General features: G+C 39.6%; 1 protein-coding gene across 3 annotated transcripts in view; it reads left to right on the top strand.

The window, feature by feature from the left end:
* Pak5 (p21 (RAC1) activated kinase 5) overlaps window positions 1-24,798 on the top strand; it is a 308,271-nt gene that overhangs the window by 73,654 nt on the left and 209,819 nt on the right. Inside the window, exon 2 of one of the 3 annotated variants that reach the window (XM_039105018.2) lies at window positions 11,374-11,507. The exons of 1 other annotated variant lie outside the window; for it this stretch is intronic. The gene's annotated coding sequence lies outside the window, so the exon portion shown is untranslated. Of the gene's footprint in view, window positions 1-1,801; window positions 1,923-11,373; window positions 11,508-24,798 lie in introns of all 3 variants that reach the window. One more of the 3 variants, NM_001107781.1, reaches the window with a different exon arrangement.

Here is a 24,798-nt window from a genome sequence, read left to right as displayed (position 1 = left end):
GAGCTGACTAATTAGTTTCTTCTTATTTTCCCCCAAGGACTCTATCCAAACTGCATTTCTTTACTAGGTATTAAGAAACACTTAAATTCAACCATTATTACAATAAACTACATATGTTCATAACTTCGATTTTGAAGAAATTTCAACTTACATTATTTCTAAAACATTTTTATGTCACTATATAGACTATTAGATCTGTCAAGCTGGTTTTAATATGTAATTGTGGTGAAAATTCAACAAACAGGCCAAGTGGAAATAACTTTGAGTATAAAGAAGAAATGCATGTTAGACTCAATATTCTGTCTAAGGAAATATATAAGGTGACACTGTGCTGGAAGGAACCTTGAAGTTTTGCTTTGTTTTTACTTGTAACCAAGAGAAATGACAGCACTGTGGATTTGGAAAATTATTCAGTACGGAGAAGGCAAAGCCATGTAGAATATGTTATGAAATAGCACTGCTCAACGACTTTTTGGAGCAAGAAGCTACAACAAAGAATTTACCCATGTCATTATGAATTCTCTGATGAATTTATTTCCTCCTTTAAGGAAAATTATGTATAATTTATATTAATTTAAAGACACAAATTAAAATTATATAGTTGCATGCACTTCTGCAAATGTGTCCATATGTATACACACCCAGAGACACAAAGACAAAACATTTATGTCACCCTAAAATATTCCCATGGCTTCTTTCGATTATGCACGATTTCCTCCAAGGCCACAACTGATCTGACGTCGGCCATTATTATTTAATTTCTTCAGTTCTGGAGAATATGTAAGCTGTAGTTATTGGTATATTGCAGGGATTCATTGTTGCATGACAGCAAATGCCTTTCTCTGTTCTCTGCAAGTAATAAATCAGGGTGTACTGTACAGATTATGTAAGTTGAGTAGCCCTAATGTGAAAACCTGAAACTCGTAATGCTTCAAAATCCAAACCGCTTTGACTGACAGTATGAAAACTTTGCAAACAGGTCACAGCTAAAATGATAAATTGTTGTTTCAATTACATAGATAAAGTTTGTACTCAGGCTCGATTCCTGACCCGAAGAAGGTATTTCTCTGTATGTTTGTGTGTTTGTGTTTGTGTCTGTGTTTGTGTGTGTGTTGTCTGTGTGTTTGTGTGTGTGATATTAAACTAGAGAAGGAAGGATCATTAGAGAGGATGAAGAGGTTTTGAGGAGAAAGAGAGAAAAGAAAAAGTAATGACGAGTGCTATGAAAGCAGAAGGAAGATTTCTCTGGTACCAGACAGTAGCCAGTCAGTGAGAGCAGAAGAGAGAGCAGAAGACAGAGCAGAAGACAGAGCAGAAGACAGAATGGAAGGCAATAGAGGGTGAAGATGAGAACAAGATGAAGTAAAAATAAATAATGACACAAATGCCCGAAACAGCACAATGAGACCCATCACTTTATACGCTAACTTTAAAAATTAATAAAAAGAAAAAAGAATGAGCAGAATGAATATACGGATTGTTGGCTTTATAAATGAAGCCCATATGACCGTCATGCAGTCTTTGTTGCCTTTGGGTGACACCGCTGGGTACCAGAGCGGATGAACCGTCATGTAACTCCAGCACTGTCACACAAACTGCCCCGTTATTCCACACCATCTGCAGGGTAGGGATTGTCTTTTCATGTTTAGGTTGCCTGTTGGTGTGAGGTGATGTCTGAGTTCCTCTCTGACACTAGCATTCATGGTGCCATTTTCTCCAATTGCATCCTTTATCCTTTAGTTTTAAAAGAGAAATACTGGGAGACTCTCTGTTTCTCTGTCTGCTCCATCTCTCTCCGTAGGGAGAGTTTGCACTGACAGAGAAGACAGTGAAGAATAGGCTTCCCTGTAGGTTGGCTCTTCAGCCTGCTCAGCACTGCCACTGGAGCTTTCTTAGCCTCGCTACAGCCTCCGCATTTGTAGGTGAGCAGATCTGAGAGTTGCTCCTGCTTGTGTGTGTGTGTGTGTGTGTGTATGCGTGTGTATGCGTGTGTATGCATGTGTATGTATGTGTGTGTGCAGTCGGTGTGTGAGTGTGTGTGTATGTGTATGTGCAGTGTGTGTGTGTATGCGTGTGTATGTGTGTGTATGTATGTGTGTGCACTGTGTGTGTGTCTCTGTGTGTGTGCGCGCGCGCATCTGTGTGTGTATGCGTGTGTATGCATGTGTATGTATGTGTGTGTGCACTGTGTGTGTGAGTCTGTGTATGTATATGTGCAGTGTGTGTGTATGCGTATGTATGCGTGTGTATGCATGTGTATGTATGTGTGTGCACTGTGTGTGTGCATCTGTGTGTGTGCACTGTGTGTGTGTTTGTGTCTGTGTGTGTGCACGTCTCTGTGTATGTGTGTGTGCGCGTCTCTCTGTGTGTGTGTGTGTGTTTGTGTGTGTGTGCACGCGTGTCTCTGTGTGTGTGTATGCGTGTGTATGCATGTGTATGCATATGTATATATGTGTGTGTGCACTGTGTGTGTGAATGTGTGTATGTATATGTGCAGTGTGTGTATGCGTGTGTATGCGTGTGTATGTGTGTGTATGTATGTGTGTGCACTGTGTGTGTGCGTCTCTATGTGTGTGTGTGCACTGTGTGTGTTTGTGTGTGTGCGCGTCTCTCTCTGTGTGTGTGTGTGTGTGTGTGTGTGTGTGTGTGTGTGTGTGTGTGTGTGTGTGTTCTATAGCTTCTTAAGGCTGGTTTTGTTTTGAGCTATACATAAGGGAAATATAGCTCTCCTTGGTTGTCAGTGTACTATAGAGGAATGAGAGCAAGACAGCACACTTGTATTCTTCACTCACACTGCTTGGCACACATCCTACTGTTTACTAATGCTCACCTTAGACTTAACCTAAAGCCTGCTTTCTTCAGCTGTAAAGTGGGACCTCCTTAAACTTGTAGCACTACTGTGACAATTAGATGATGGCCACATAAAATGGACCAACTGTGCAGTCGGTGTCCCTCTCGGCTCTTTCACTACTGTGTTCTCTCCTTCCATATGTTTTTGTGAGTGTGTCATACCTATCCATGTCAATCTAATATACACTTTACTTTGACATTCTCTTGTTCACTTTCAAATGTAGTTATAAAGTGGTCTCCAGGCAGATGGGCGAAGACAAGATGTATTTGGCTGACTCCCATACACAGTTAGCATGTACGCCTAGAAGCGCTTAGGGGACCAATACACTGAATAGCCACATCTCCTTTGTCATTGTGGCAGGGAATAAGATGAACTCATAGGAGTCAGCTTCTGCCTAGATCCAGATAGGTGACTTTCTCTACTTTATCATGGTTATGACTCTGGTTTGACTTTGAAGGGGGAAGAACGTGGATTTTCAGAATACTAACCTTTTTAGCTTGAGCTTCCTCACAAGCTGCCCAGAGGAGAGTCTTCAACATTCCCTGAGACTTAAATTCTGAAGTGTCTTATATCCAGTTGGGACTGGGCTCTGCAACTCTGCTTTGCAATTGGTTGTGGTTTTTCCATAGTGGCCTCTGACTGTTGGAAGGAAAAATTTCTTAATGAGGGATAATACATACAAGAAACATTATAGGGATTCAAAAGGTTATATTTGGAAATATATGTATATACAAATACATATATGCATGCAATCACAATTACCACCAAAAAAGGCCATGCATTTGGTGGAGTGTGGGGAGGGATATATGAGAGGTTTGTTGGAAGAAAGGGGAAGGGAGAAATATTGTAACATTATATATAATATTAAAATCTAAAAAATAAAATAAAACAAAATTAAGCAGCCCTTTCCAAAAGAGCCTCAGAAAGGTAGTGCAGGTCATGCCTCAGTTTACCCACTGTGAAGTGAGGAAGTTAAAATATTTTCAACCTGCTCCTCTTTTGTTAAAGGCTGCTCTGTGACCTTAACTCCAGTGCTTTCCTCCTCCCTGCTCTCATAATGAGCAGTTCTATTAAATCTTGGAGAAAAGTCTCTGGGTAGAGCCAAGGGATATTCATATTCCTGCAATCATTTTCCTTATTACTTCTTAAATATGAACTCACATTAACTATAACCCTACAATGCAGACAATGATATATGGAAGGCAATGGGCTGGTATATCAATGTGCAATAGAAACACGACCTCTTAGAATTTTATGGACATGTCCTTTGTTGGGGACAGCCTTTTTTTCAGGTCATATCCAAATGAGAAGTCAAATTATAATCTTGTGTTTTCCTGCAAATGTCATTGAGATCCAGTAGTATCTCCTAAAGAAGGTGGGGACATTCTCCTATGGGAAAGGGGTGGAGACTTCAAAATCGCCAGCTGTGTAACTAGTTCCTTTTGGTTTTGATCCACACCTTGCTGGCCATTCTCATGCTCCCCTTAAGTAGTGTAATTCCTTATCCGTAAGCATTGCGTTTCTAATCATAATCCACTTATGACCCTCCTGGGTCACCTTAGTGGAGAGTTGGCAGTAATCCTGTTCACACTTGTGACAGCTACTCTGATCTGTTATTTTAGATTTGTTTTTAGAATCATTACTCCTTAGAGGCAAATTCAGTTTCAGTGGATTTTGTTGTTGTTGTTGTTGTTACTCACTCCCTTCACATATTTCCTGGATAAAATTTAGAAAGTTAAGGAGGACCATGTAGGCGATAGTTTATTTTAAAATTCCTATTCCTTAGCACATTGCTGTAAAAGAAAGAGACCTGGAATACATAAGTTGAGCTACACAAAGTTGGCAAGACTTGACCAGTTTTATACCTTTTTAAAAAAATTTATTTTTCTTGGATATTTTATGTATTTACATTTCAAATGTTGTCTCCTTTCACCCCTCTCCCATATCCCCTCCCCCTCCCCTGCCTCTATGAGGATGATCCCACAACCACCCCATTTTTATACCTTTGCAATATCAATTTCGTGTGGCTTGACCACCCTAAAGAGAATAGTATTCCCAATTTAAAAGTGACCCAAGTTCTGCACTACCCCTGTGGTTGCTCAGGGAACCCCCCCCCACCTTTTTGAATCTCAGCTATTCACCTATAAAGTGAGGTCAGCTAGAAAAACTCTAGAACTTTCTAACAATAACAGTCTTGAAATGTTTATTTGTATCTTTTCTACATTCTATTGTTGCAATGGCTTCCATGAGAAATCTCCCCTTACGTATTTTTTCCAGAGGTTGTATGTCTTTAAACAAAAGGGGTGGGGGTTTCCCTGTGTATCCCTATCTGTCCTGGAAGGCTCTATGTCAAGCTAGCTCTGAATTCACAAGGATCTGCATGTATCTTCCTCCCACATGCTGGGATTAAAAGTGTACACCACTATGCTTTGCCCTGTGCCTTTTAATAATCCTTTTGATTCTTTTCTTTTCCTTCCTCCCTTTCTTCCTTCCTTCCTTCCTTCCCTCCTTCCTTCCCTTTTCTTTCACTGCTGAGAATTACATCTGGAGCACCATGAACACTTTATGCGAGCATTCTACCATGAGCCTGCTTTTTTCTTAGCTTTGTCTTATCAGAAAAGTTACCTTCAGCTCTGGTGTGTGTCCACTGTTCCCATGGCAGCCATAACAATGGGGTAAGCATCTCTGCTGTTCACCTATCCTTGACCACCCTCCATCCACACAGAGCCCTGTGCCTCTTATGACCTGTTCCCACTCAAGATTCTTGTCTCCCAGTTTGGTTAGTCCTCTTCTCCACATAGTTTCTCTCTTCCTTCTAGTGTTTCACTGTCTTTTCAGTCCTTCTCCCACACTGTGCCCACGCTCACCCAGTTAAAGGCAGATGAAGAGATGCTTTACATTCAAGGCCACAGTCCACTCCCAGTGCTCAGAGCTGCTGCTGAGCTCAGTGCATTTCCCACGTCCACTTGCCGATCCCTAATTAGCCACCATACAGCCTCCCCTTTCTTCTATTCCAAGTCTCAGTGAAAGTTCTCACTTTTTGCTTGAGTAAGAAAAGTGATGCTAGCAGAATGGGATACAGTCATGTCTGCTGTATGAGCATCCTGACATTGGTACCCCACTCTCTGCCTTCATCCCTTTCACTCAAATGCACCGTCTCTGCTCCCTGTCAGTCCAAACCTTCTTGATGTGTCTATTGTAAACCTGTCCTACGTTTGCAAAGATATCACTCTAACTACATTACTTCTTCTTACACCACCATTTTTATGACATACTCTTAGTTTTCCTCCTAACAAAGATATCCTCTTCACAACTGTAGCCCTCTCTACCCACCGCCTAAGTTTCCTCCTATCTGTCCTGGAAGGCTCTATATCAAGCTAGCTCTGAATTCTTTAGAAAAAATTCAAAAGACACATTCATACACCTCTGTAGGGTCATATCATCCAACAGCCTCCTGGTTCTACATTCTTCCACTAGCCACTAAATGATATCTTTACCCCATCTCATTCTGAAGAAGTCCTCCTTCTGTATTTCATTTCAGTACCAGAGGCCACATAACATGGGGAGTGTCTGGCTACTGGCTTAAAATGAATTAGCATACATGGCGGGGGAGTGGACAAATATTTGGAGGACAGGTGGGTCATTCCATTCTATCACCTTTGCTGAAGCATTTGAATTTCCTCCTTGCCTTATATCTGCTTTCTAGCCCAGAGCTGAGCTAAAGGTACATTAAGATTGTCTAACTGGGCTGCAGGGGATGCACGGGGACCATTTGTTCTCTTAAATATCTTAAGTTTGCAACTGTCAGCTTCAATTTTGAGGGGAAGAGTTCAGAGTGTCTTTAAAAACCAAAGATTTAGGAGAGAGAGAGAGAGAGAGAGAGAGAGAGAGAGAGAGAGAGAGAGAGGGCGCTACAGCCAGATTCGATATGTCATGTCAAAGTCTTCACCCTGTGGCAGTTTTGCAGAGAAGTATTTTTAGTTGTGATGGCTAAAGCGGCGAATATGTCAGAGGGACACCTGTGTGCTTATGCAGACTGGCAGGGATGAAGAGGAGCTGTTAAAATTCCACTGTCACTTTCTATGGTTTTCTTCCCACAGGCAGACTAGAGCTAGCACTCACTGCACTGATTAAGATAAACGACGTCTTCATCTCCACACTTGGAAATGTGTCCTGCTTCAGCCCCGACTCATCAGTGCTCCCCATTGCTTAAGCTGTGCTCCCATTCACCTCTGCTCTCACGTCCCTGGTGGATATTGATTAAAGCGGATGTGCCACTCCCCCTTTGCAATCTTTTCACTAATTTTTCATTAGAACGAAGAATCCCTTCGTCTCCGGAGTCATTATAATGACTTTTAATCTAACAAAAATAGCATGTATTCCTTCTAAAAGAGAAGGCTCAGAGGTGATTCCAAGACAAGAACACTGGATCAATTGAGTACTAACTCGGGTTGCACCAACAGCAGCCTGTTGAGCCTCACTCATAGCCCGCAGCAACAACCGATGCAGTCTGCCACAGTGCTTTGTGCATCTCACACAGCTTTATTTTAATGTAGGAAGGAAAAGAAAAGCTACTCTCTTTTATGTGTCTCTAGCTCAATTTCTTACTGTCTTAGTTAGGGTTTTACCGCTGTTAACAGACACCATGACCAAGGCAACTCTTATAAGGATAGCATTTAATTAGGGCTGGCTTACAGGTTCAGAGGTTTAGTTCATTATCATAAAGGCAGAACATAGCAGCATCCAGGCAGGCATGAGACAGGAAGAACTGAAGGTTCTACATCTTCATCTCTGGGCTGCTAGCAGGATACTCTCTTCCAGGCAGCGAGGATAAGGGTCTTATAGCCCACACCCACAGTGACACACCTATTCCAACAAGGCCACACCTACTCCAACAGGACCACACCTTCTAATAATGCCACCCCCTGGGCTGAGCATATATAAACCATCACACCTACCATGGATCTGACACCCATTTCTGATTTCTGTTGATACCTGCGCTCCTGTACACACACATACACACACACACACACACACACACACACACACGCTCTCACACACACACGCTCACACACACACACTTTAAAAATCTAAACAATTCTTTGAAAAAAATTTTAATGAAGAAAATGGCAACATATTTTTAAATGTGTATTACATGATATATTTGTTCAGAGGTATTTTCAGCATCCTGATGAAGAAACAGGTTATAACTACGACTCAAAAGTCTCCCATATGCCCCCTTTCAATTTCTACCATTTTTGCTCATTATATTAGTGAGACCAACTGTGCATTATTTGGAAATTATTCTCCTTGCTATGTAGTACTGCACTGTCTATTCTCCCATAGCTGTTCATTTGAACATTGAATAGTGCTACAATACACATTTGAGTACCTAATCTTTTATCGTCACATATACATATATCTTTTGGAAAATATACAGTTTTAAAAGAGAGATCTACTTTAGATCTTGCTTCTAATTTTTTCTCAATTATGCTCCATCTGTCTTGGATCAAATACTCATCTCTTATTAGCAACAGAAACTCAAGATAAGAAGTAGCCAGATAGCCACTGCTGACTATTACCAGGCAGCTTTGTGGATGGTAAGAGATAGGGCACAGAGGGACAAGAGGACTGAGTTACAGCATGCGATATTTCTTTGGTGCAAACATTTTGTGATGACTAGGTATAAACTGCAGACTAACTAGCCAGCTTTTAACAACAGCTCTGTGAGCTCTCAGCCTCAGTTCCACATAAGTCAAAGAAACCCAGCCTAGCAAATGAGTGCATATATATATATATATATATACACATATATACATATATTTACACACACACTAAATATATATTAAAAATATACAGTATATAGTATGTATACTAAATATATATATGAGCGCATATATATAAGTGCATATATATATATGCATATATATATACTAAATCGGGGATGGTTCCTAGAAAATTCAGATCATTGATAAAGATAAAAACTGGCTTTGGCAGACTTCTGCTGTGGCAATAACCTCAGTGCCCAGCAGCTCGAAAGAGCTCATTTCACTCATGCCAAGTCCTTGGCAGGTCAAGCAGCCCTCTAGCCTAGCTGTTGCCACAGTGATTCAGCAGCCTGGCAGCATCTGTGTTGTGGTTCTTGATTTCAGCTCTCAGTGTTTGTAGTCATGACAAAGTTGAAGGAGAAGCTGAGGGTCACGCAGGGCTTGGACAAGCTCTTCACAGTGGTGATTTATCAGTTCTATTCTTGGGTTACTGGCCAGGACTAGTTTCTTGTCACCTCAGCTCCAAGGACAATGAATACAAGGGAAAACATATGGAGATTTTATATAATGCAAGTACTTCCCCCACAGAGCTGGTCATTTAGAGCCGTAGGTTATTTTTTCCACACACATGCATTCATCTGATTGTTCTAGGAAATAGCTGATATTGATGAGCAATGTATCATCTCAGAAAATGGAAGAAACTTGTTATTAGGAAATGATAAGATCATTCCTATCATGAATGTATCCTGTATATTGTATGTATAATATATATTCTAATGTATGTAATATATATATATATATATATATATATTCTTAAACTGAAATCTCAGTCTAGGACCTGCAGTACATTATAAATACAACTTATTTCAATAACACCACAGTAATAACTGATCCAGAAAAGCCATCAATGCTAAAAGAATTTAGACAGAAAAATAGTCCCAGAGCCTTAAAAGTGTAACTCACATTATCTACTACATTAAAATGGAAAGGTTTACAAGACATTGCCATTTCCAGTTCATCAATGCTGCAACAATGGGGCGGGGCAGGCATCACTTGAAAAGAGACGTGACATCATCTACGCACTCCTTAGGCCAATACTGGGAATTTGGACCATAAAATGAAAAATGATGGGGCAAGTCCTAGCTGCAGTCCATCCCCCACAAAGCAGAGCTACAGCCTTTGAAAATGGTGATTTGGTATCATTATGATATCCTGCAGGAAAGAGGACCAGGGATTGTGATGATGAGGTGCATGTAGTGTGTGCGACTGGACCTGAACCTGGAGGAAAGATGACATGAAGGACATCAGGGTGCAGCAGAGGCCTCATTATAGGCTATAAACTCAATAGTAACATCGCGTCATTTTAAAGCTCTCACATATGGATCAATCTAATGTGATTATGTGGGGAGATAGCCTTTGACTCATGAGAAATATCCTCAATACTTGGTGAACTCTGTCTACAACTCATGTGAAAGGATTCATATATGTCTGCATGGATGCAGGTCATTTAAATGTCCAACCAACACAACACATATGTGCAGGGAGAGGGATAGGGCTCAGAGGTGGCTCAGGCAGCAAAGTGCTTGCTATGCAAGCAAAAGAACTTGACTATGATCACCAGAGCCCCCTTTCAATAACCAGCACTGTGGCATGTGCCTGTATCCCAAGCCATGGGGATATGAAGAAAAGGTAGGCTCCTCAGGATTTCCAGGCAGACAGTCTAGCCAAATCAGCTGTCTCCAGGTTCAGTGGTCCACTGAGAAAGCCTGTATGAGAAATAAGATGAAGAACAATTGAGAAAAAAACACGGCCACATCATTCATTCATTCATTCATTCATTCATTCATTCATTCAATCTCTGTCTCTCTCTGTCTCTCTCTGTCTCTCTCTGTCTCTCTCTGTCTCTCTCTGTCTCTCTCTCTGTCTCTGTCTCTGTCTCTCTCTCTCTCTCTCCCTCTCTCTCCACACACACACACACACACACACACACACACACACACACACACACACACACTAACTTGCACACCATGCAATACAAAAGGGAAAGAAAGAGGAAGCAATTGAGGTAAATGTGGGCCTTTGAGAGAAATAGATACAGATAGAAGTTAGGAAAACATTACTCATTTGAATTGACTTATAGTTTCACAATTCTGATTCCTCTGTAATGTTTTTGAAGAAAGTCCTTTAGGAATTGCCTACTTGATAAGACTCAACTTTACTCTATTGTCCAAGTTCTGTACTTGTCTGGTAATCAAATAAGAATCAAGATTCAAGATGGATCCCCCCCCCAACACACACACCCCATTGCATTGAAAAGCTTATGAGTTATTTTTTATTTCAACATAGGATATATTTTTCAATTAATTTTCTGAACTATAATTAGGGCAGAAAAACTGCATATAAGATTTATGAAACTCAACACAGATAAGGCTATGTCTTCCAAAACGCTCACTACCAGCAAGGCCATTCATAGGCACTTCCATTACCTTGTAAATTTTCCGCTGCCCCAACTCTACTATGTTACGTGCAAAGAATGATTACCATAAGATGTACTTTCAGCAACTCTCTCTAATAATGTGACACAGTACTGTTGGCTGTAGGTTCCATAGCCTGGCGAGGATCCCTATCACCATCTCCTCCTGTACTAACTAGTTCTGTGTTACTCTAACACATCAACTTAAGGGAAAAGATTTATTTTGGAAGCCTTGCCTCATGTGTTCTTGGGTTTGTTTGTTTGTTTGCTTTTCGTCCCAGGAACTTGAACAAGAACATCATGGTAACAGTAGCAGCAGACGGTTGCTGTTCACACCATTATGGCACAGATCTAAGCAGGACAAACTACCAGGGTTACTACAAAGAACATTCTTTCTCTAGTTCCACCTTGCCGTGTAAGTACCCAGAAGTCTCTACTACTACCTTGTGGGGAGCAATTCAATTAATGAACCCCGCTAGGAGAAATTTCTTCGCAAACTATGCCTCTCATCTCCCCTCTTGAAAACTCTGAAAGCCAAAATTCTACTCTGCTTCTGTGAGTTCAAGAACTCTGCAAGGAAGGGAGATCATACAGCATTTCGTGTTCTGTTGGGCTTATTTCACTTACCAAAAAGCCAACTAAAAGTCTGTTGTTAAGTGTACATTGTGTTTTCTTTATCTCCTCAAGCACCAATAGGCACTTAGGTCGTTTCCATATAATGGGGACAATGCTGTGGAGGATACAGGAGAACAGACATTGCTTTGAGGTCCTGATTTAAATTCCGTTGGATAAATAGTTAGAGGCCGGAGTGTTAGACCATATGGTGGTTGTATTTTTAATTTTTTAAAAGAGCCTCCAGACTGTTTCCTAGGATAGCTGAAACAATTTACATTCTTTCAACGTTATCCAAAGGCTCCTTTCTCTTACATCCTTCTCAGCACATAAAGTAATACTTCATCATAATCATTTTCTAGCAGGATTGGAAGGGTTGATGATCTTGTTATGATTTCCAGGTTGCTCTTGAATTCATGTGCTCACATATTTTCCTACTTCAGCCTCCTAGATGACTGGAACTACAGCAAGAACACAAAACTGTGGGGCTTGTCACTTGCATTTCTCTGATGATCTGTGATGTTGAAATGTTATTTTTATATCTGTTTTTCAGTTTGTGTCTATATTATTGGTGTGTGTGTGTGTGTGTGTGTGTGTGTGTGTGTGTTTTGTATTTGGACGTGTTTGTCTATGTGTGGACATGTGTGTATGGGGTGCATGTGTGAACAAAAGGATATGGAGGCCTGATGTTTGCATTGGAGTTCCTTGATTGTTCTCTTTTCAATGTCTCTCTTGTTTTTTATTTTTTTTGGGGGGGTGCCATTCACTTTATCTTTTTATTGGATTTTTTATTTACATTTCAAATGTTATCCGGTTTCTCGTCCATAAGCCCCTATCCCATCCCCTTCCCCTTTCTTCTATGAGGGTGTTTCCTCACCCACCCTCCCCTTCTCTCCTCCCCATCCTGACATTCCCCTATACCGGGGCATTGCGCCTTGGCAGGACCAAGGACTTCTCCACCCAATGGTGCCCAACAAGGCCATGCTCTGCTACATATGCAGCTGGAACCATGGGTCTGTCCATGTATATTCTTTGGATGGTGGTTTAGTTCCTGGGAGCTCTGATTGGTTGGCATTGTTGTTCTTATGGGGTTTCAAACCCCTTCAGCTCCTTCAATCCTTTCTCTAACTTTTCCAATGAGGACCCCATTCTCAGTTCAATAGTTGGCTGCAAACATTCACCTCTGTATTTGTCAGGCTCTGGCACAGCCTCTCAGGAGATGGCTATATCAGGCTCCTGTCAGCCTGCACTTCTTGACATCAGCAAAAAGTCTTTTATTGGACCCAGAACTTACTGATTTGGCTAGTCAAGCTTGCTCATGGGCTCCTAAGTCTATGTCTTCTTGTGCCAGGATTTCTAGAAGGCATCCATGCCCACACAGTTTTGCATGGATGTTAAGAACATAAGCCCCAGTAATAAGTTTATACATCAAACACTTTATTCATTGGGCCAACTCTATAGTCACTGGTTGTAGATTTTTAATATATAGATTATTTGTTTTTAGATTGTTTCTATGAAAAATAGGTTATTTGTTTTTTGAATGTATCTATGATAAATAATGAAGAAGAATGAAGGAAAAAAAGGCTCTCCCCATTATTAGCTTAGATTACTCTGGGTGTAGTAGCCAAAATCATGAGTGAGGGGATTGTTGAATAATTCTGAAATGTCACCAGTGATACTTTATGTGCCTGGACTGCTGAAGGAGATAGTTGTATAATCTGTGGGATAAAATGGTTGAGTTGTCTTTCTAGAACAGACCCAGTAATTTTGTGATGAGAGTCTCGGTGTGGAGTAAACTGACAAAGTGAACTTCATTCACAAAGAGAGTACAGTCAGATGGATGTGCATTTCCCCTAAGCAATCAAACACCTGAACTTCTCTACTGGTAACTGCTCCATCATGTCTGGCTTTTCTGTTAGAAGCCAGTGGATGGGTTTGTAGAACCACGGGCACCTATCTTGCCTTTTATAAAAGTTACTATCTTAATGAGAACATCGTAGATCAGTATGGGGTAGCTTTGCCTAAGATGAAAACAGGAACGGTTGGTGTTTCATTGTTCTCAGATAGATTATTGATCAAACTAATCATTCAAGCCTCCACCCTGGATCTCCTTGTGAAGAACTTGAAAAAAAATGATAAAATTTTAAGATGCTTCATCATGTTTTCATACCACTAAAAGTTTGGATGAACATTTTAAGATTTTCCTTCTACCCACTCCCCTTCTTCCATTCTGCCCCTTGACACCTTTCCAAGTAGCACGAGTCATAGCTCTAAAAGCGTGGCAGCCCAATTGACTCAATGAAACCACATAGACTGTGTTTGACTTAATTATAAATATTTAAATGCTTTCAACACATGTCCCACAAATAATGAGGGCATAGATGATAGAATTCAAGAGGAACTTAAATACAAATAATTCTGCATTTTCTCTACACCACCCAGTACCTGAAGCCCCAGGAGGTCAGGAGTACCTGCCAGCAGGGTATCAGATGAGTAAAATGTGAATCAGTGTACTGAGCCCTAAAGGTTTTATTTGACTAAATATTTCATAGGTATATATTAAAAGGAGAAGATGAATTCAGGAGATGAGATATCCCAAGTGGAGCTTTATATATATAACTTTAAATAATTCCTCAGAGTCTTATAAACATTCTCTCACCAAGACCAAAATTCCCATAACTGGCAATGTTATCTGCTCCCAAAGAGAGCTATTCCACAGCTGTGGTTAGCAATACACTAATTCTAATGGTATTGCTTATCATAATACCGGTTCATATATGCAGGATAACTCTTTTTGAAACATGTACAAAGGATATCATCCGTTCTTACATTTTTGAAAGTATCATGTTCTACGGAGCAGGATGACACAAAGCAAAGTTCATTGGCCTCATCTGCACCTTGAAACCTAGGAGAGAAAGCAATACATGACTCCCACGTAATCACCTCATCTTAAGATTCCCTGCTTAATTCGGTGAAACAAACAACCTCAGCTTTCTAATGGAAGTGAGGCAACGATCACACCTAACTGAACATTCTGCAAAGACAATTGTGAGAGCTGTTCACCCTGCCAGTTGAAAGCTATTTTCCAAATGCAACTGTGAGAACGAACACCTATCTGTAAGACATCACCTAACAAGCAGATTATTGCAATTTCATTGTACTCTGAAGTCATTCTCCTAAGATGTGCCACCATTACCAGACATTTAGCAGTGAAAAGATCTAGGAAAATAAAGTTAGGTCTAGATTCTACAGAATCCTGTATCACTCACTCATTCATTCATTCATTCATTCATTCATTCATTCATTCCATCCTCTGGATGGCCCTGTTGTCTTATTAAGGCACAGTGCTCAGTGAACACTTCTATATTCAAATTTCCAAATTTATTTTCAACTTAGATATTTATTTATTCGCTCAGTAAGAGTTGTCAGGAACAACATTCTTGTGTAGATTCTCAAGGGACAGAGTTGTGGCTGAAACAATAGGAGACTTGCTCCTTTTTACAAAGTAGACTGAAGGCCTAAACCTGACTGTGATGCTAAAGCTTTCTCTGCTGATTATTACCTTAGAACTGAACTTGGGCAACAGAATAACTAGATAATTACTAGTAATTTGTATATATTTGCTCTTGTGAGAGAATAGAAGAGAGTGCAATCTAAAAAAGGCTATGAAGTAGCATCAGGGGCAACAATGTAACTTTATGAGGAAATGTATCCTGCAGAGAATCCTTTTATTTACCAAGAGCAACAACCACCCATATTTAGTATAGCATCTACCAGAGTCCATGTTAGATAGTTTTTTGTCACCATGGGCCTAAAGTATTAAGGGCAAGGATGATGGCTTATTATATGGTAATGAAGCACTGTAACAATGATTACTATATGATACCAATGAGCAGGTATGTTTTATCTGGGAAACTTATTCTGTTATTGCCATCAATGTATTTGGAATAAAGAGGAAAGAATTTACTTGGAGCAGAGGGAAGGTTGGTGAGACTATAGATTAAATGCTCTAGACCCCAAATTTGGAAAGCTTGCTCCACTGGTGTGTGTGTGTGTGTGTGTGTGTGTGTGTGTGTGTGTGTGTGTGTGTGTGTGTACACATACCCATACATGCACAGGCACACACACACACACACACACACACACACACACATACACACATATCTTGAATTCAGGTCAGTTTATGAAGTTTCTAACTCATGTTGAGGGGTAACAGCTCTTCTTAAATTGCAGAATCTTTGAATTTTCTTTAAAAAACTCAGAATAATTTTAAAATATGGAAGAAGCATAAAACTTTCTCAAAGACTGAGATGAATTTATTCCAGTAAGATATCTGGTGAGGAGGTGCTATGTGAGATTTGATGGTATTTTAATTTTGTATTTTCCTTCTACATTCACACTTTATTTTCAACCTGTCTTTGATATAACAAAGCAGCAGGCCTGGAATATTGCAGTGTTTCAGCCTTAAGAAGTCACTAGGTGTATGAAGACCTAAAATGGCACATCCTGACAAATTACAACACATGGCTAGTAGGTGGGTTTTTCTTCCTTTCTGTCTTAATTTGGGCTCTACAGGCAGCTGACAACTAGAAGATTCTAAAAGAAGTAGTTTCCTGGGGAAGCAGTTATTGGAAGTCCCCCCTCCCCAAGAAGGCAAGTTATATAGGAAGAACTCAGTTTAGGAAGAGTATGGATTTTCTCTTTTGTGTGTGTGTGTGTGTGTGTGTGTGTGTGTGTGTGTGTTTGCTCATGTGCACATGCATGCACGCTAATATACATACTAATACACATGGGAATGGCAGAGAATAATTTTGTAAACTTGGTTCTCTCCTTCATGTGGATTTAGAGGATTGATGCCAGGTTTGCTGGCCTTACCAAGCAAGTGCCTTTACCAGCTGATCTGTCTCGCCAGTCTAAGAGAGACTGAAGCATCCTCACTTTGGTCATCCTTCATCTTGAGCTTCATGTGGCCTGTGGATTGTATGTTGGGTAATGTGAGCTTTTGAGCTAATATCCACTTACAATGGATACCATGTGTGTGTTTTTTTTGTGATTGGGTTACCCCACTCAGGATGATATTTTCTAGTTTCATCCATTTGCCTACGAATGTCATGAAGTCATTGTTTTGATAGCTAAGTAGTACTCCATTGTGTAGATGTACCACAATTTCTGTACCCATTCCTCTGTTGAAGGGCATCTGGGTTCTTTCCAGCTTCTGGCTATTATAAATAAGGCTGCTATAAACATAGAGGAGCCTTTGTTCTTGTTATATGTTGGAGCATCACTTGGGTATATGCCCAGGAGTGGTATAGCTGGGTCCTCAGGTAGTACTATATCCAATTTTTTGAGGAACCTCCAATTAATTTCCTGAGTGCTTGTACCAGCTTGCAATCCCACATCCTCACCAGCATCTGCTATCACATGAGGTTTTATTTTAGTCATTCTGACTGTGAGGCGGAAGCTCTGAAGCATCCTCCCAACCCCTTGACTTTAGTTTTGATTTTAGACAGAATCTTACTACACAACACAGGCTTCCTCTTAACTTACGGCAATCCACCTCATACCAGGATTATAGTCATGAATCTCTATGCTCAACCCCTCTGATTACTTAAGATACCAAGCTTACAAAATGCTATTTGAGATGGCTCAGTGTATATGAGCAATGACTGTTCTTCCAGAGGTTCTGAGTTTAATTCCCAGCAACCACATGGTGGCTCACAACCATCTGTCATGAGGTCTGATGTCCTACTGTACTCAGATACTTAAAATAAATAATTTTTTAAATTAAAAAAAGAGAAAGAAATGCTTTTTGAAGCTTACTTTACACAATTATGTTGACTATATGTGGAAAATTAACACTTTGATTGTCTTTGCAAATTCATCCCTACTGTTTCTATATGTGACTTGAGAGCTTTATTGGTAGAGATCAGGCTTTTAAAGAGTATTCCTGGGCTGGAGAGATGGTTTAGTAATTAAGAACTCCTACTATTCTCCCACAGGACCCAACTTTGTCTCCCAGAATCTATGTTCAGTGGCTCACAATGACTTGGTAGCTCCAGAGGATCCAACACCCTCTTCTGGCGTCTGTGGGCACCTGCATTAACATATGGACATAACCATAAATGCACTCATATATACATAATTAAAAATAAAATAAACCTTAAAATTATTTTAAAGAGTCTATCTTACCTGTTGAAATGTTTGTCACCTTATTCTTTTAATTATGCAGAACTTTGATGTTAAATTTCTTTCTTTGAACTAATATTCTAGACGCTTCCCTATACTGCAAAATGAGTTGCTCTACATCTGATCAGCAGTCTTGTGTTCACTGACTAACATGCATCCCTGTTTGCCTTATGAGTGGTATGGGCACAGTTTACATTCTTTCCCAATCGGCTGAACCATTGTTTGCAAAATCTTTTAGGCATAAACTTTAAAGACATTTAAACAGCTGCTGCCAGAAGGGCAGGTCTGAAACTACATTTCCATGTCTTCAGCTGGACTCCATGAAGTATTTATTTTAGTTACTAATGTGAACAAGGCTATGATGTTTCTATTAATTGAGATGTCTATTCATTGACAATATGGGGAAAGCACTTAATAATTTAAGGGCTTGATATTTTCTAAGTATAATTATCTTCTGAGACTTGAGACATAAAAACAATATTAACTTAAAGCAATGGCACTTGGGGTGACTTTACTTCAGCTGAATGCTTATGTATGATATTACTTGGAGTTATCTATTATTCCAGGAAGATCCTTCTGGTAGGGCTTAACTGGCTGAGTATGATAAATAGAACGATGTGTTGCATAATAATTGCCTTTACTAGGCATGTGCCTTTTATTTGGCTGTTGGAATCATGATATTATACTTGAAGAGATAGCATTTCCTTTTGAATATCTGTGTTAACATCTGATAAGGTCAGTTTAAGATATGGATTTTGATTGAGGTTACATTAAATCCTTAAAACGTTTTTATGGGATGGCTGTTTTCACAATATTAATTCTACCAGTCCATTTGCTGGGAGATGATCTTTTCCTCATTTAATGTCTTTCTCAATCTGTCTATTTCAGAGATTTAAAGTTTTCATTGCAGAGGGAGCTTTTACAACCTTGGAGGATATTACTAGATATTTTATTTAATTTTTGAGGACATGGTAAAAATGCCTTCAGTTTCTTTGCTGTTCGTATATGGAAAGGCTGGTTTTTGTAAGTTGGTTTTATATACTTTGTCTTTGCTGAAATTTATTATTTGTAGATATTTCCTTGTGGATTGCTCATGTATAATATTATAACATTTAGAAATAGAGAGAACTTCTTCCTTTTCTATTTGCATTTCTTCTCTTGTGTTAGCATTCTTCTCAGTACTTCAAGCACTCCACTGAAAAGAACTGTGGAGAGTGAATGGCCCTATCTCATTCCTGCTTTTAAATAGGATTGCTTTTGGGACTTTCTCCTTAATGTCAGCTATGGTATTGGCATATATAGCCTTTATTATATTGAGGGATATTTCCTCCATTCCTATTTCCTAGGATGCTTACCATGAAGGCATGTTGGATTTTTGCCAAAGACTTTTTCTGCATCTATAGAAACAAAAAGAAAGATACAAGGAATCTACAAGTCTAAGAGCTGGTTCTTTAAGAAGATAAACAAGATTGATAGACCTAACTGTTCTTCAATGAATGAATGATTAGTGTGAATTCTTTCTATCAGCTGGAAAATAACTTCTCTTCTAGTTTTTCTTTTAAATTTTGGATACTTTATAATTAATTATACAAAGCAGTGCACTGTGGTTTCATGCACCTTTATTATTTCTCCACTTTGTCATGCTTGACTGTCTCCCCTGTACTGCCGTGCCCTTCACCCTATCCCACATATGAAAGAAAACATAAAACACTAGTCATCATAAAACAAGTTCTTTTTTATCATGATGGTCTCAAGTTTTATTACCCCTGGCATTGATTCTCTGGATATCAAAAATGTTAAAATTTGTTTATAGAAGCTGAAGAGATGGTTTAGCGATTAAGAGAAGCGCTGCTCTTCTAGAGGACCTGTGTCTACTCCTAGAAGCCATGTTAGGGGGCTCACAGCCACTTGTAACTCCAGCTCCAGGGAATATGACATCTTCTTCTGGCTTTTTGCAGTCACTTGCACTCGTGTCTCTGTGTGTGAGCACAAGATGCAAAACATATATGCATGCACATGGATATAGTTAGAAATAAAATAAATATTTAAATTTAGTTTATCCCATTGTCTTGCGGTTTCCATCATGGTGAATAGACACCATGACCACAGCAACTCTAACAAAGGTAAACATTTCATTGTGGCTGGCTTACAGTTTCAGAGGTTTAGTCCATTATCATCATGGCAGAAACCATGGCAGCATCCAGGCAGGCATGGTGCAGGAGGAGCTGAGAGTTCTACATCTTCATCTGGAGGCTGCTAGTGGAAGACTGACTTCCAGGCACCTAGGATGAGGGTCTTAAAGCCCACAACTACAGTGACTCACGTATTCCAATAGGGTCATACCTTCTAATTGTGCCACTCCCTGGGCCGAGTATATACAAACCGTCACCTACGGCTAGTAGGGATAGAACATGACCTCATTCGATTATATATTCTCTATGTTTTCTGTACAATAGGTGTTGGAAAAATTGGTATGGCATTTTTAGGTTCTTAATATAATCAAGATTCTTCAACAAAGGGGAAGCCTGGGGGAAAGCTGTAAGAAGACATACAATAATTTTTGAATTTTTTTTTGCTGAGTAAGGAAAAATACAAAGTGTACAGTTCAAGGAGAAAAGGGTTACCAGAAAGTGGAATGGAGATAAATCCTGTGTTCAAGGAGATAACATATCAGAGAAAATCCAGATGTTAATTGGAATGAAAGAGTGGTGACCTCACGTTAAGATCCTATCAAGAAAAGCTTCCCATTAGGAAAAAGGAATTTAAAAAAAGCTCAGAACCAGTTGTGGCAGTGAACACCTTTAATCCCAGCACTCAGTAGGCAGAGGATCTCTGAGTTCACAGCCAGGCCTTGGAAAGATCCAGGGAATTAAAAGTGAATGCATATACTTCATACATAGTGATAATGTTTACAAAGTAAGTGTACCAGTATTTTGCTGAATTAATACAAGTTACCAGAGTCAGAAAGAGGTCTTGACCAGATGAAGGCCAGTGTTCTGGGCTATCTATACTTTCCAAACAAATAGACGAGAGCTCAGGAAAAGTAAATTTTACTCATGCCTCAGAGAGAAATAAAATTTCTCCATCACCAAAAATGGGCATCAGGTGTTTTTGATTTCCTTTTATCGGCTGTTAATCAGAAGAGATGAAAGAAGGTGACAAGTTAATAAAGAAAGCAGCCCTCGTGAGGGCAGCTGCATTCTAGAAGCCTTGGGATTGTTAATTAGGATGTGGCCTTGGGAAATACCCTGCAAGGGCGAGAACCCAGGGAGGCAGCAGGATATTGCAAAGCTTCTCCCTGTGTGGATGGGCATTGAAATATGTGTTTGTGCTCAAATGTTTTGAGTCATTTGAGAACTACCTTTCAAACCCGAGACAGCTGGCATTTGGAAGATCCTGGACAACCTTTGCAGACCATCCATACATTAGTAATGATGTGGATATCTGTGTTAGCAATTATTCATACCACTTCTGAGAGCGAATCATTTGGAAGCACATTGCAATGTACAGTTGTAGCTTTTGGAGCCTTCCAAATATCGGAATTTTCTTTTATAGCCAGCAAAACTTCCACCTTTGGGATCTTTATAGAACTATGCTGCCCAATCCATCCCATAACCCACCTTGAAAATAGAACCACATTTGAATTTCTCAATATTCTTTGCAGCTAGGACACAGGCATGTGGCCTGGGCATGGATAATGAGGTAGACCAACCCTACACTACAATATGCAGACTGAAAGAGGAAAGAATCCATTTTATTTCCAGAAGCAATGACACATAGGACCAAAGGCCAATAGGCACGGGGACACATGCTGACTGTAATGCATGCTGGAGTGGTCTATGTCAGCAGGCCTGTGTTCTCACTGGGCAGACTGTGGAAGGTTCTAGACAAAATGTATCTGCTGCTTCTTCACTCCTTTGTTCTTCCTTGAATAGTTTTTAGAAAACATTGTGATTCCGCTCTTTTTTTCCAAAAATTTAATCTTTTCCAAAAGCAAGGTCATTAATTTTGTTTATGCATTAGAACCCATATCTAACTCACTCCAATGGAATATGCAAAGCATTTTCTACGTGTCCTAAATAGCTAATTATAGTTCTTCAGATACACACAACCTCTATGAGTATGTTGCCCAATGTCACCCAAACATTAAGATGTTTCTTTATCAGGAATCATAATTCTCATTATGTTGATTTCCAAACACCTGTTTTAATATCTTTAGATCACAAATTAAAATTATAATTGATTTAGTTATTCCCATGTTGCACTCTGTTCAAAAAAGTTAAATAGACTTAGTGTCTTCAAAAATACTTCTTTTTAGTCTTCTCCTATTCGTGATGTGTTTTCTGATGCCAGGGAGGCAAGCACTTGCATCTATAACTTAGAATAATTTTCTTTGTGGTAGAAAGACTAAGTGGTAACTGATAAATGACAATGTGATCAAGATCAATTATCTATATAACACAAAACCAACTACTGAACGTATTTGGTAAAGCTGTGTGTTGATAGGCCAGGACACTGTAGATCTTTAGTAGATCTTCAGAGCCATGCTGCCTCTGGTATAGTAGAATTTATTAGAGTGCTGAGCCTGTTTCCTCTGGAGCCTGGCACCTAGAGCAGGTTACCAGCTGAGTAAGAAATGGAATGCGGGTACCAGCGAGGACACTCACATGGGGAACTGCACAACAGCAGTGCCTGGAAATGACTGTTAATCACAGGGAACAATGTAGAGATCCACAGTCAGTTGAACTTAGTAGTAGTATTACTGCTGGTTTATGTAATAAAGGAAGAATTTGTAAATTAAAAATTAAAAATTACCGCTAAACTTCCAGGAGCCAAGTAAGAACTGGGGAGTTAGACCGGAGACAGGCTTGGGTAGTTTCTTTAAGGAGATGAAAGTTCTGAAGAAGATGGGAGTTGCGGTATAGGGCAGTGCTATACAAAATATGGTCCTCGGACCTTCAGAACTCTTCCACTCAGCAGGGAGATGCCTAGAGTGTACCAAAATGGCAGCCATAATCTAGTGGCTAATGAATATGTGAACAGTAAGAAGCAAATGATTGCTCCACCTAAGGAATGACAGACTATGACCTCACATTAACATTCGATTCAACCCAAACTTTCAAGTTAAGATGTATTCTAATTGAGCACCCTTTTTCTCCATAAACAAAAATTGTACTAGTCTAGGTATAAAAGAGTTTTCTTGGACCAACAAGACGGCTCAGTGGATCTATGGCTAAAGACAACACAGTGTATTCAGAACACTGCATAACTGCAGTGACAAATTAGATTGCTCGTTTTGTAACACTTTAGCCAAGAGCTATGAATATTAAATTGACCATCTAGCATTTGCTGAGTTGAACAGCTGTTAGAGAGTGTTTCCTCCTTGGGGAAGTCTTCCACAGAAGCTGAGTCACCAACACTGTGGTCCATCCTCTAACAATGGTATATCAGATGAACTCCATATGTTAAAAGTAAGTGTCACTTTTGATGTGTCATCATTCTGAGTTAAAAATGGCATACGAAGACAAATGTATCAGCTGGTGCCCTTGACAAAATGATAGCAATTTAATAACAAATAACTTGGTACCAACAGCTTTCAATTAAGTGCTAAAATTGAGAGAAGACATGGAATGAATAAGCCAAGTGTCATGTAAATAATTATGTCTCATCATTGGCTTTGTAATGTATGGGCTTCTCACTTTTGCTTAGAAGTTCCTTCAGTTGAAATTGAGGACTAAAGAAAAATACTCTGAAAACCTGGCGTGGGAAGAGACAAGGACTGATGCTTCTTTCAACCATGTTTACCTGCTGTTGAAAGTTCCTACACAGCTCATCTGGAGGGAAACTGAACGCTCATTCCCCAAGAGGTCTCACACGTAACAGCATAGAAACCAAACTTTCAACTGTAACAGGAAAACAAAGCATGAGCTTACTCTAAGCACTATGAGATACCAATCATTCCAGAAAAAGCAAGATAAGACATGCAGAAGTCCCACCACACTACAGATGACCTAGAGCAGACATAACCTTTCAGAGAAAGTGATGATTCTACGCTTCATACATGTGAGGGATTTCTCCTGTGATATTGCCTTTTACCTAAGAGACCCATACATGATGTGTTTGGCCTGGCTTCTCAATCCTCAATTTCTGTGTTGAGTCCCCCAGTTATAATGTTTTATTCCAGACTCGTTCCTTCTTAGTATCTTATCTATTCACCTATTATATGTATCTGGCACATTGCTCTTTACACATGATGCCAGTTGAAATAATCTTGCTAAAACATGAGGAGCACAAGCTAGTTTGCCTGTTGAATATGCTATTAAAGGCTGAGGGTACTTGTTCTGGAAGACACGTTGCTTTCTTGGGCTGTTGTTTCCATTTAAAGGGACCTTAAAGCACCTACACATTTTGAATTGCTGTGGTTTCTATGACCACTTACTTCATTGTTGATGATTTCAAACACTAGTTTCTTTTCATACCCAGAAAGCCAAAAGTCTGAAGCTGGTATTAGTGGGATGAAATTAAGTTATAACCAGGAGCCACTTGATTCAAAGCCTCACTGAGAGATTTGTCCCTTCCCTCTTCCAGCATTAGCTTATGGTCATAACTCAGTAATCTAGGATACCATCCTCAAAATTTTAATTACGTATCTCACTCTGTCTCTTTCAAAGAATTCATGTGCATACCTGGATAATACAGGTTAATCCTCCTGAGTCCAGGTTTTTATTTTAACATACAAAGTCTTTGACATACAATGTAACATTCACAGGTGCGCAGAAGAAGAATTTGGCCATCCTTGTTTCTGCTTGACACAAACATCATGAAATTTTCTTTTTTCTTTTTTTTTAGAACTCTTCTTATATTCTATTACGTTGCTTTTCTTATTAAATAATCAATTGGTTTTTTTC

Source organism: Rattus norvegicus, chromosome 3 (assembly GCF_036323735.1).
Source record: "Rattus norvegicus strain BN/NHsdMcwi chromosome 3, GRCr8, whole genome shotgun sequence".
Lineage (NCBI taxonomy): Eukaryota > Metazoa > Chordata > Mammalia > Rodentia > Muridae > Rattus > Rattus norvegicus.
The sequence above is the reverse complement of the archived record's forward strand: the minus strand, read 5'-3'. Positions and strand labels throughout refer to the sequence as shown.